This window comes from Lampetra fluviatilis, chromosome 17, assembly GCF_964198595.1.
Source record: "Lampetra fluviatilis chromosome 17, kcLamFluv1.1, whole genome shotgun sequence".
NCBI classification, from domain to species: Eukaryota; Metazoa; Chordata; class Hyperoartia; order Petromyzontiformes; family Petromyzontidae; genus Lampetra; species Lampetra fluviatilis.
Window position 1 is genome coordinate 11,316,956 of NC_136291.1, and position 12,644 is coordinate 11,329,599.

Consider the following 12,644-nt stretch of genomic DNA (forward strand, 5'->3'; position numbering starts at 1 on the left):
ATGATTGTAAAAATTACAAACACTAATGAGCCACATGGGGAAGGTACTAATAGTTGTACTATTACTGTACATCGATTAAAAGCGCACACTGAGGATTATTTGGCTGAACAGGCAGGGTTTCGGAAAGATAGGAACACAGTTCAACAATTTTGTATGTCAAGGCTTATAGTAGAGAAATCAAAAATAATAGTCGCGTTTACAATTGTTTCATAGCTTTCTAGAAATCATTCGCTTCGACTAAGCAAGATATAACATTGCCAACATTAAGATCATACGGAGTAGGAAAAAATAGATTCTGCAGGATATAGGTGAAAGGTCAAAGTCAGCAGTAACGTTTGGACAGGATATAGGTGAATGGTTCCCAACAAGAATAGGTATGACACAGGGAGATCCACTATCACCAAACATCTTTGTCACATACTTAAAACGAGTCATGGATGCCATTCAGGACTACCGCACAGGAAAATCTGTGCAATGAGAAATACTAAATAAGTTGGGATTAGTGGACGACATAGATCTGATGGAAGAAAGCTGCGTAGTACTGCAGGGAAAATTGTTCATATGATGAATAAGCCAGGAAAGGTTGCAGGACTGAGGATTAACGTGGGAAGGACAAAGAAGGGTGGGTATTGAGAAATATGCAATAATAGAAAGCAGCAATATTGTGAATGTAAAGAAATGTATGCTTGGTACGTCTACTGACATAGGACAACGACTGCACAGAAATGATAAAAGCGAGGATCGCACAGGCAAAATGAGTAATGGCAGAATTCAATGGCATCTGGAGAAGCGAGCAAATCAGCAACAAAACCAAACTGAACATCTTAAGATCATGCGTTTTCAGGACAGCTGTGTATGCCTTTGAGACTTGGACATTGGAAAAAACTGACAGAGATAATATTTTGGCATTGGAAATGTATTGCTACAGAAGGATACTGCATTTAAACTGGATCCAAAGAGTGACCAACCTGGTGATGCAGGCAGTGATGAGAAGGAAACTGGCACGATTTGGACAGATATGTAGGATGGACAACAGGAGAATTAAAAGTGTGTTCTTTGGAAAAATGGAAGAAACCGGAAAGAGCGGAATACCTAACAGAGAATGGCTTGACGATGACATCACAAGAGATCGATGCCAGAAAGATGTGGCACTACTTGAGCATATTAGCACAAGACAGAGGAAAGTGGGGAAAAATTAAGAAATGTGCAGTGGACACCTACGGGGCTATCTGCCCATGGATCATGATGATGATGATATTGTGTCCTTGAAATAAAGGACTAATTCAGGGAAGGGGTGCCTCAGTGTATCCGTTTTCTTAACCAAACCCCGCTCTTTCCATGAAAAAAAATGTTTCCCATTTATATCTTGCAATTTAATGTTTTAAAAAGCAACGTGAAAGAGAGGTTAAAGAATACCACTGAAACGACGGAAAGTAACAATCCAATTCTGGAATGCACAATCCGATGACACAGTTACAGGAGTTATTGCAGGGCAGGCTGTGACGTTTGTGCGGAGCGTGGAGACGAAGAATTGATACGCACGCTCGTACATGTTGAGTTGGAGCGAAGTTATCAAAACATTTTTTTTTAATCTGGGTGGATTTACCTTGCCCCACATATATATATCCTCCAGCTACGTTACTCCAAGGGCACGCTGTAATATGCGACAATCCATAATACAGGTTATTTACACGATCTAACCCAAAAAAACAGTTATGGATGATATTGGTCGCGAAAGCCTACGTGTTAAACCAATACGCCACAATGTCTGTTCCTTGCCTTCACCAGCCCGAACTGGTCAAATACATCCCCCCCCCATGACCCAGATGGCATGGGAAGGCCCTCATGACCCAGCAGTGGTTTGACAAGAAGGCTCTATATGTACGTACACCTCGGTTGGCTATGTACGATGCGAAAGAAGTTCAACATATGTACATACAGTATATCTAAAAATTATTAGTTTTTATTTTATTTTCTAAAAGGTCTGGCACATTTGCAATGCTGTAATAAATACTGTGCATATTTGCAAGTGTTTTTTCCACATTTCTCACCTCATACATTCCTTGCACATGTGCTCTTGCATTTTTCAGGTCTCGTTCATAATATATGCAGGACATACAAAAATATCTCTTCACAAACCTCATCTAGTTTTAATAAAGGTACAAATAGAGTATGCTTTGTAGTAGTTTCTGTCAAAAAAAGAGAAGTTAAGATAAACATATACGGTATTTTAATGTTTTATTGAAGAAAATCCTACAGTACCTTTTTTTCTGGAACATTGTTCTATGTTTCACGTGGAAAATTATTATAAACCCCCTTAATGCGGTAAAGTTATACTCCATGATGCTCAGCACAAACGGAATAAACTTTCCAAGTATTATTATACCGGCAATTAGTCTACTCTGCCTTAATTCTGAACTCGTGTGTCCCATGTTACTGTCTGCAGTTCTTCACCAATGTTGCCCTGGCTTGCCAAAACTGTGACTAAATTTACTACCTGCAGTAAATGTTTGTTTAAAAAATGCACGGTGTCGCTTGCAAACAAGATGTTTGGCGCAAGACTAACCCAAGCTAAAGTTACAACATGAATGAATATTGCTTTTGAAAGGGCCCAAACCATCCACCCACAGTGTTAATACCTCAGCGTTGACATTATTTGTTTTATATTAAAGCCACTGGAAGCTAGTCTGCAAATAATCATTTAATAAATTCCATGATCATACGTTATTAACATCTAGCTCATTTAACACGCTTAATTAAACACTAATATATTTAATTAATACCAATTAGTTAAAGATTAAAACATTTTTTAAAATCAAGATGTCATCATTACCCAAGCCATGTTATATCACATTTTTATAAACTCTAAAAATCATTACTGTACAGTTTAGTCTGATCACTAACCATGACCATGAAGCAGAGATGGACGACTGAGAATATTGATTTTCTGACGACTTAAAGTATAGATTTTATTGGTAAAATAAATGTAACAAAAATGTATATGGCCATCGTATATTGCGCGTGGTTTAAAGAGGGATCAAAGGGCACCGTTTACCGACTTCTATACAGCAGATACGTATTCAGATGTATAATTGCTAGTGCACGAACATAAATTGTAATGACCTCTTCTGGATTACCGTGCCCTGCGATAGTTCTGACTTTTGACAAACAAGCCCCTACCGCGTACAACTTGATTAGGGTGCAAACAGCGTTACTGTTGGAGTTTTGTAGTTTACATTTCAATACGTATTTGTTTTGGGTAGACTGGCTTATAAATTCCAGCGTAGTCAAGTCTGGGGTTGAGAGGTTTAATGATAATAATACTTGTATTTTATTACCCTACTCGTGCAAATACCGTCCATTGCACGACCTCCCACCCCAGCGAACTCACCCCCGGGTGCTCCCCTCGCGTGTGGCAACTCCCGGGGCCCCCTACCCGCAGCCCCCCCACCTCGGGCACCCTATCCTAGCTCCCCAATGGCCCCTCGTCCCATCCCCGCTCGGGACACTGGGCAGCACGTGGCGCCCAGCCAATTACAACGCTGGGAACGGACCTTCATAACCGTTATTATATGATGTACTTATTTAAATGTATCCACAAGGGGTGATGGACTTAGTTGACCCATGACTACATTTTCCAGCCTTCAAATATATATATATTTATTATCTTTTCCATAATATTATTCCAATTTCACTAATGCATTCATGTCACGAGACAAAAGCATCCATCTGGAATGGTCGCAGAGCAACAATACTCCACCGTGTGTATTGCACAGCTCCCCGCGGCTGCTGCAGTATCCCCTGCAAGGTGGCTGATCTTAGCCACACTTTCCCACACCCTTGCTACGCAGATATGTTGTTGGCATAGCAGTCAAACTAACACGGGTTATTTCTAGCGGGAATTTTCCTAAAATAAGTGAAAAACCAAAATGTTATGTCATGGTTTATCCCCCACATCACGAGTGTGTACCAACTAGTACCACAGTGATCAAAAGTGTGTCTATGGTCCAAATAAAATAAAACTGACTAACATTAAATGTTTTCAGTGATTACATGGTCAAGCAATGTGGTGTGAAGAAATGTAGGGTACTAGCCAGGCTTCCCATACTACTTGGCCTATTCTGCAGGCTAGTTCTACAAGCCGGTACCATCAAAAGGTTATGTTCAAGTGAGCATAGTTGCCGTGCTGGTCTCAAATAGCCTTGTGCCAATGTTGCAAATTCCACTTTCTCATGCTTGGAGTCAGACTCTCAACAAGACGGTCACTGTTGACTTTTCCAAAAAGCACAAAACCACTTTCAACTCCGACACTAAGCAATTCCATGAAGATAATGTTCAACAACACGTGTTTTTGTTTCCCCCCAGGTGGAACGTTGGCTGATAGTGACATTCAGGTAGCCAACTGATGAGCAGTCTCACGTCGTGGCTTTACACTCCAACATTCCACTAAAGTAGCGCTACCCAGATGGATTTCAGTCACATTGCCTGTGATGATATCATGGAAACTTTGTTGGTGTCTAACCACTGAGGCAGGAATTCAAAGACAAATATTAAACATGCACTAAACTTCAGGAGATTATTCATGTCTTCAAATATATGTCCTAGCCATAGTGATGGTGATGCATGATCATTCAACTACAGTAGGTATAAATGTTGCAATAATTTAAATTGATACCTAAGATGTTTTGCTGAGAACTACGTGTGTATTTATTCAACCCAGCAATACGTCTCTTCTTTAATCGGTGTCATAGGTGGATCGAGAAACTTCCTTAGGGGTGAGCAGCGGGGAGCGAGGGGAAGGAGTCCACCGTGAAAGATCACGCTTTAAAAATAGAGCCCTACATGAATAATAAAGCAAATTAAAATATTTTGTCTAGTAAATATCAATACAACTAAAATTTCCAGGGTCTTAAGGTCTTTATCGCCCCATTGCCCCCACCCCCTTCATTCCCCACCCCCTTAGATCCACCACTAATTGTGCTATGTTGAGTGAGCTATTAACAATGTATGACTATTTTAAGGAAAAGGGCAATTTAAGTTTGGGAGCAGATCCGATCCAATGTGTTTTTTTATGTTATCAGATGAGATGAATGGGAGTGATTGTACATAGGATCGTAGGATTGTAAAGAATTGAACCAGGATCAGATCGCATCCTGATTGACTTATCCTTTTGCATTCCACAATCGGGACTCATATTATTTAATGTTCAACAAATGTTTAGAAAAGTAATTATATTTCCGCGTGCGTGTAAATGTCATGAATAAAGTAGTTTTCTTGGATACGGACTTCGCGTAAGTGAACTAAAAATGTCAGCTGATTGGTGCTACCACTGGCAGCTGTGAGTGTGCCCGCAAGACCATTAGGGCTTCTTTATGCTTGAGACTTGTCTGGAAAAATGTTTTAAACATATTGTGTAACAGTTATCTTGTCTTATACCAATGAACGATTCTACATGAATGCGTTAAATCTATACTGTACGTATTTTATATGATCAAAACGTGTCTCCAATCGTATACGAAAACAAGAAAGCAGTCGTCAATCAGGCTTTCTGAAAACGTATCAACATACAAAACGGGACAAACCTAAAAATCCAGGGGGAAGGGTACATTCAGACGATACGCCACACCATTCTATCAGAAATGAACACGAGCTCTTCCCCCGAACAACCCAAGTACTCATCACGTTTTAAACGCGTAGGCTATCGCGACCAAAATTATTGACGATAATGTTTTCGTTTTTTGGATAAGATCGCTGAAATGTAAAATCGGCTGTGGTTGGATGGAGGTGGGTGGACGGCTCATTTACATTTACGCGATCGAATCCCCAAAAAAGACTTTACCTAAACATAAAGTCACGTAGGTAAAAAAATTATAAAATAGAAATAATAATATAATTTTTTTAGAAATAAAACAATACATGATTTATTATTTTATTTATATTATTTCTATTATTTTTATTATTTGTTTTTACCTACGTGACTTTACCGAAACAACCTAAGAGTATGAATCCTTGCAGTCACGAAAGCTTCAAGTCTAGAATTTACCTAAATACTTTTCTGGGTTCGGATATTCCTTTGAATTGTTTGTGACATACAGCTGTTGCATGAAATAATCAACGCCCGTAGTGTGCTGCAGCAAGTCACCGTGTGCCACTGCAATATTTCAAAATACCACATTTTCTCTATGTAGCCGAACATGAAAAGAAAAAATATTTCCTTAGCTCAAACACAACTATGGGATGATATTTTTTTGTAGATATTCTATGAGAAACAAAAGAAAGCCACTTTAAGTTCACTTGGTTGGAGACAACACAAACTTGTAAAACTTGAATTATGCTCAATTAATACAGCACTCTAGATTTAAATATACATTTTCACCGACTGCTATCGGATTGATCCCAGTCTCTCCAGTCACTCAATGGCTATAATGATATAGCAAACATTGGCGCAGAGCCATTTCCCCAAGTTGTAAAGCCTTAAGCTCGTGTCGCTACAACCAACCTGTTGGGAAGCACAGACGCGTGCTTGCTAAAAGACGTCGGCGCTCATCACAACTCCCTTCAGAGTACAACGTCTTTTTTGTCTTCTCATTCTGCAGCTTTGGCCCTCGACGCACGTTTGCAGGGCAGTGATCACAGTAATGCGCTAGCCCATCGATATCAAGGTTATCCACTGGTCAACACACTTTTTCTGGCATAAGGTATTCCAACGGTTTTAATGTAATTCTGGGGTGCTGATTCCAAATCTGGCATCAGTTTTTGTCTATCACATCAGGTTTTTGAGATATCAAATATTGCATTTTCAATAAAAACTGCAGAAGAAAAATATTAAATAAATGTGGATATCTGCATAAAATGATATTATAAACAAACTATCCTAAAAATGCAGCACCATGTTTTAACACTAAAGCTGTCACTGACTCGCAACAACTTGCAATCATAAGTGACAGAGTTAATTTCGGGTAAAATCAATGAAAATGGGGTATGCCGATAGCATAAAATGAGATGTGATAGAGCAAATTTGAGATCAGATTTGGAATCAGCACCCTGAAATTAGTCTAAAACAGCTGCAAAAGTCCAGGCCAGAATTTTTTTTTAGTTGACCAGTGTTACAGTGGTGGATTGTGAGTGCGTCCAGCAAACGCGCATTTCTGGGGTTCCATATAAAAACACGATATTCAGTTCTCTCACAGAGCCAGAGCCCCCCCCCTGTCCCCGTCATTTCCCGATGTTTTTTTGTCGCACCAAGTACTCATTTCAGGCTGAGTAATGTCATAAAACAAAGATTGCCCATATAGCCTCCACAGGCCTTTGGGTGCAAGTTGCTGTTCGCGAACATCTATGAAGGCCGTCACGGCGCAAAGAGGATAGTGTGGCCATCACCACGCACGGTAACCTTGTTGTTTCCCCAGTGACATGTGACCTGTTTAGCTATTCGCCACTGACGTTAGTTGTGGCCAGGAATGAAACCCAGGTATGTATCCGGTGTGTAGCGCAATGCCACTAACCACTGCACCACCACCCCAAGCAAAAGCTTATGCTTTATACCGTTCGACAAGAATCCCACAAACTGCTGAGGTTCCTTTAGAGTCAATCAATCAGAAGAAAGTAGACATTTCCGTAACAATTATTAGGAATGATATTTGCAAAATCATTATCGTCACTTTGAGTCATTTAAACTCTGTTCGAATGGCCCCTATCATTACTTACTAACATTGCGTATTATCTCCAAACATAGAATTCGAATTATCATTTACTTTGTTATGATGGTATTATCATTCACATTCTTACTCATCTGCATGAGTGGTATTTATTTTCATTAACGTTATTATCGTTCAAAGACAGGTGCAATTTAAACCTACCTTCAAATCCAATTTGTATTATTTATTCATAGTATTAGTCAACAGCAATTACAATCCACACCCATTATCAATCGACGGTTGGATTAATTCCTCCCTACGATATTCAGCGACTATTCCATCTCAAGGCATTACCTGGGCAAATATTTTGATAAATGCAGTATATAAAAATTAATTAAATTCACTTAATCTATATGTTTATTCACGTTAATCCACATTTTTGTTCAACTTCCAAAATTTACAGTACAGTATGCATTTCCCCTATCCATAGGACTGTAACTTCCATAAATATCTTCGAATATATTTTCACGAATGTTCACCTCCTACCACATAATTCACTCCCAATTCTATATTATTCACTTCTAACAATTCCATAAATTCATATCCTTCTAGTATTGTTTTTAGCTTCCATTAAATACCACATGGTCCGCTCCTCCGATCAGCACGGTTGGCTACGTACGGAGCGAAAGAAGTTCAACACACGTACACCACGTTCAAGTCTCGGATAGCAATGCCTGTAGGCTTTATTGATCAACTCCCACCCCCCACTCCGTGCTGAAAACAGACAGCTGTACACCTCAGACTAGTCACGTTTCATTTGACGACATCGCCCATTGAGTATTGATAATGATCATCGTGCCAAGCAATATCAGGGTCGTCTCAACAGCCACAGGCCACGACTGCCCCTGTGCTATGACTGTGATGGGTGAGGTGCACAGCTGGTCGTAGCTGCACTTCAACAATAATAATAATAATTACTGCTCTTCCAATGTTGTTATTGGAATCCACATCAAGAGTGTTTCTTGTATAGTAGTGCTCGGATTCACGTCTCCCCCTATTACGTCGTTCCGCAAATACATCGTCACTTTAATAATACCACCACCTGATTTGCGTCGCCTCAACACTACGCTTACATCGCTGACAGCATCATCATCCGTCTTTTCTCGTTATGCGTCGCCTTTGCCTCCGCCTATTACCCTTTAAACCGCTTTGATTTACGTCGTTTCGATATTCGTCTTCGCACCTTTGAGGAACACATCCCCGACGTAAACCGGGGTATTACTGTACAACTGGAGACTTGCGTTTGCATGGGGAATTTTACTGGTAGGAACGAAGTGGACCAGACCACCAATAGATTATATCGTCCGTCCGTCTGTCCGTGTATCAACATCGCCCCCTACTGCAAACACTTGGCAGGACCCTTCAAAAACCTTTTGACTCAGTGGGGCTTTCCTGGCTTAACAAGTGTAATAATACATTATGTTTATATTCTTTGGTTATTCGTTCCTACCAGCCCACCCCGCAGGGTCCTGTTTTTATCTCCAATATCTAATAGAACAGGCAGTCGGAAATTAGATTTACGCACGTGTGAATGCACTTGCTCAGATATGCCCTGGCATGCTCGGCAGGTAGCTATGTACGTTATTTTCTCCGTAGACTCAAAGAACAGGCGACATTCTTGCAGGAGACGTGTCCATGGACTGAAGTGGAGACGTGCCAGTGTCACTGTCATTCTTCATTTAATGCCGCGCATCCGTGAGCACAGGTTAGAGAACGCGACAATTGTACATCAGTAATAAATCTAGTTTCCGAGAATTACATCCCCAATCGCAGCCCAGACCCAACACCCGTTGGCCATCACGTCACAGACATTATTTATGACATCAAGCAACATCTTTGGATGTCGATTTTTTAAAGAGAAAAAATGTTGAGGTCACTGCTAATGCTGGAGTTAATAATTGAGAGGAATGATTCATTTGTCGGCACAACTCTTCCACTCTTGAATATGAAGTGACATGAGATGTGCTGCTCTTGAATATAAAGTGACAGAGATTGTTTGCGAGTCAATAGTTCAAGCGGATTACCGTCCGCGTGTGACTCGTTCGAATGTTACATCGTCTAACAGTCTCAAACCTCAAATCAATTGATGTTTGCGTGCCTTTTTGAAATCGCAGTGTAACACGTAAAAATTAACAGGTATACATGTTTTACTACTGTCTGCAGTTGAATACAATTCATACCAAACTTCCCAGTAGCACTGTAATAGTATACAATTTCCTTCATTATGACAGGTACACTAACTAGAGACATTAATACTGAAGTCACAGACAGACATCGTGATAAGTTATAGATTTAAACATTTCACAATAACAACCAGAACTGAGAGATAATGGATAAGCAGTACGTAAACACGTTTTCCTATTAACATCAAATAATACGTAAGATTTCCCATCCATTATCTGCGTGAGTTATGCTAAACAACAGACTCGGTACAGTTCCTTGCTCTTAGAATTAATCTGCGAGTCACAATCGATTGTGCGCCAAAGTTGGATGCTTACTGCGAGTTTATTCATAGACAACAGCATGCAAACCCAAGTTTTAACCAAATACGATATCACACGGGTATACACGCGTGTGATACATTATGCATCACAACAGCGGTTAAGTTATGACTAACTGTCACGTGTTGCATTACCTGTATAGGTATAGCTAATGTCCATCTAAGAGTCGCATTTGCGTGTCACCGTTATTATTGCCTTGCCTCAAACGTACAGAGCAGCAGTGGTCAGCGCGCCTATTGCCAAGTCACAAGAACGACTGGCGCAGTCTCGCGGGGTTATTCACGGTGTCAGGATGTTAACTCCCTCGCCTGGTATACAGGAGATTGTGGGTTCGATCCCGACTCTGACGCCTGCTCTATATTTGAAGTTGGCGTGTCTCTCCCCACGTGGTCGCGTGGATTTTTCTCCGTGTCTTCCGGTTTTTCCCCTCCACATTTAGAATCAACATCACGCGTTTAGAGTATTCGGCTGCGATAAATCTGCGCACGATAAGCCACTTCGTTGAGCTTTCATTTGTGGCCAGGTCGCTTCTGAAAAAAAGAGCGATATAGCTCAGTGGGCTTTAGGTGGTAAAATAAAAACGAGTTTCGTTTAAAATCAGCGCTCTCTGCCAAGCACGTTCCTTTGATATGCCACGGATTACAGAGACACGTGTGCTCTTGCCAACTTTTCGCCGTTGCTGCAACACAGCATAGTCATCCCTCCGTCTTGTGTAAAGAGTCATCATTGCGAGAGCAGCAGTCGAGTTCTTTTGTGTGTTTTTTATTAAAAGGTCGCAGTTTTGGGGTTCTGTATCTTTATAATGCTGTTTCAACATCATCCATTTATAAGCGGGTGCTAAACTTAAAATGAATGCGTATTAAAATGTAAAAAAATACAATGCAGCCGCTCGTGAAAATCAGACTGGCAAGCGTCGTTTATAAGCGGTGCAAATAAAAGCGCGATCGCGTTAAACGCTCGCTCTCGCATCCCCATTGCACGCATCTGCCCGAAATCTGACATTTATAGCCCACGTCACGCCAGCGAGGCCTCACGACACACACGTGGTGCGTGATGCACACCACACACACCGCACACATCATTGCCCTCCGCCACAACTGCTAACGTTAACAGCTTCCTTGCGTTAAGTTTTTCGTTTTAATGAAAATCCGCCATACGGAGCCACGCACCGTTGACCTTTTTTTACAATGAGTAATAGCGGTTAAATATTTGCTAGGGAATGCAAACATAATCGTAACAGTATTCGACTTGAAAACTGGTTGTTTGGTACAGGTGTGTACAAACTGCGCGTAACAGCAAATTCGAGAGCAATCTTGGGCGTCAATATTCACGTCCCTGTAAAACAACGGAATGAGAACACGTAACCCACCTTGATTCACGGGAAAAGTCAGCCGAGATGTTCGTGAGCTCCTAAACTCAACGTAAATTGCCCTCCTCCTCCTCTTGCTTGCACAGAGCAAGTCCACACAATCACCCACGCTATAGTGCTACTGCTGCTGATGCCTACTCCCGTGTGTGAGCCGGACTCCCGGCTGCGGTCTGGGTCTCTCCGTTGTCTGCCCGGCGCTTGAGAACCCTGCAGTTGAAGTGGCCCGCGCGCAGCCAAACGGGGATGGGCGGGTGGGTGAGCGAGTGTGTGTGTGCGCGGGTGGGACGGAGGGTAAAAGTGTCACAGCACTGGCTCTGTGCACCCTCTCGTGTTCTTCGCAGGGCGAGGTGCCTTTTATACGAGCCGGGGAGTTCGCTCGCTCGTCTCGCCTCTCTCTGTGTTGTGCGATGAGAGCGCGCGCGCGCGCGCCCCTGCGTTTGTGCACGAAACACCGCCAACGAGGAGCAGTTGACAAACGAGACTTACCTCGACGTGCCTTGTCTCAGTGGCGAGTGCGACCGGACTGGAGAGCACACTCAACCCGTGCGTTGATGTGCGGTGTGGGGTGTGGGGGTGCTGGGTTGGTTGGATGGGTTGGAGTCGCGTGGTGGGGGCGGAGGGGGTATGGGACAGGGATATGGGCAGGGTTTGGTAATGGATGTGTTGTGTGTGTGTGTGCGCGCTTCATTGTGTGCGTGCGTGTGTTTACGGAGAGCGGTGGTGCAGTGGTACGCGCACTGCGTTACGGAGCCAAAGCGACCAGGGTTCCATTCTCATCCACGAATGTCAGTGGAAAGTGGTAACAGAACCTGTGTCGCGCCTCCCCTAGATCGACTCGACTGTAAATGAGGGCGTTATAGCATGGTGTGTTACAACATGAGCGTTTGGGAGACAAAGGCGGCCAGGCTTGACGATTGATGACCACATCAGCTCATTGAGTGCTTAGCTCGTCTTGATCGGCACTGGTTTAAAGCACTTTCTCTGCAGTCGCTAAGGCTAAACAGGGGATGCGTTTCTTTCCGTGGGAGCCGGGAGCATTGAATGGAATTGGACTTGAGTAACGCAGCAGCGGGTCTT

The 12,644-nt window shown here is 42.2% G+C and overlaps 1 protein-coding gene across 4 annotated transcripts in view; it reads right to left on the bottom strand.

Annotated features, from left to right (window-relative positions):
- Window positions 1–12,221, bottom strand: part of ADCY2 (adenylate cyclase 2) — a 300,516-nt gene extending 288,295 nt beyond the window's left edge. For 2 of the 4 annotated variants that reach the window (XM_078864180.1, XM_078864181.1), the window contains exon 1: window positions 12,054–12,221. The gene's annotated coding sequence lies outside the window, so the exon portion shown is untranslated. Of the gene's footprint in view, window positions 1–10,332; window positions 10,387–11,567; window positions 11,968–12,053 lie in introns of those variants that run through there. The other 2 variants (XM_078864182.1, XM_078864183.1) reach the window with 2 other exon arrangements.
- Between the last annotated feature and the right edge of the window lie 423 nt (window positions 12,222–12,644).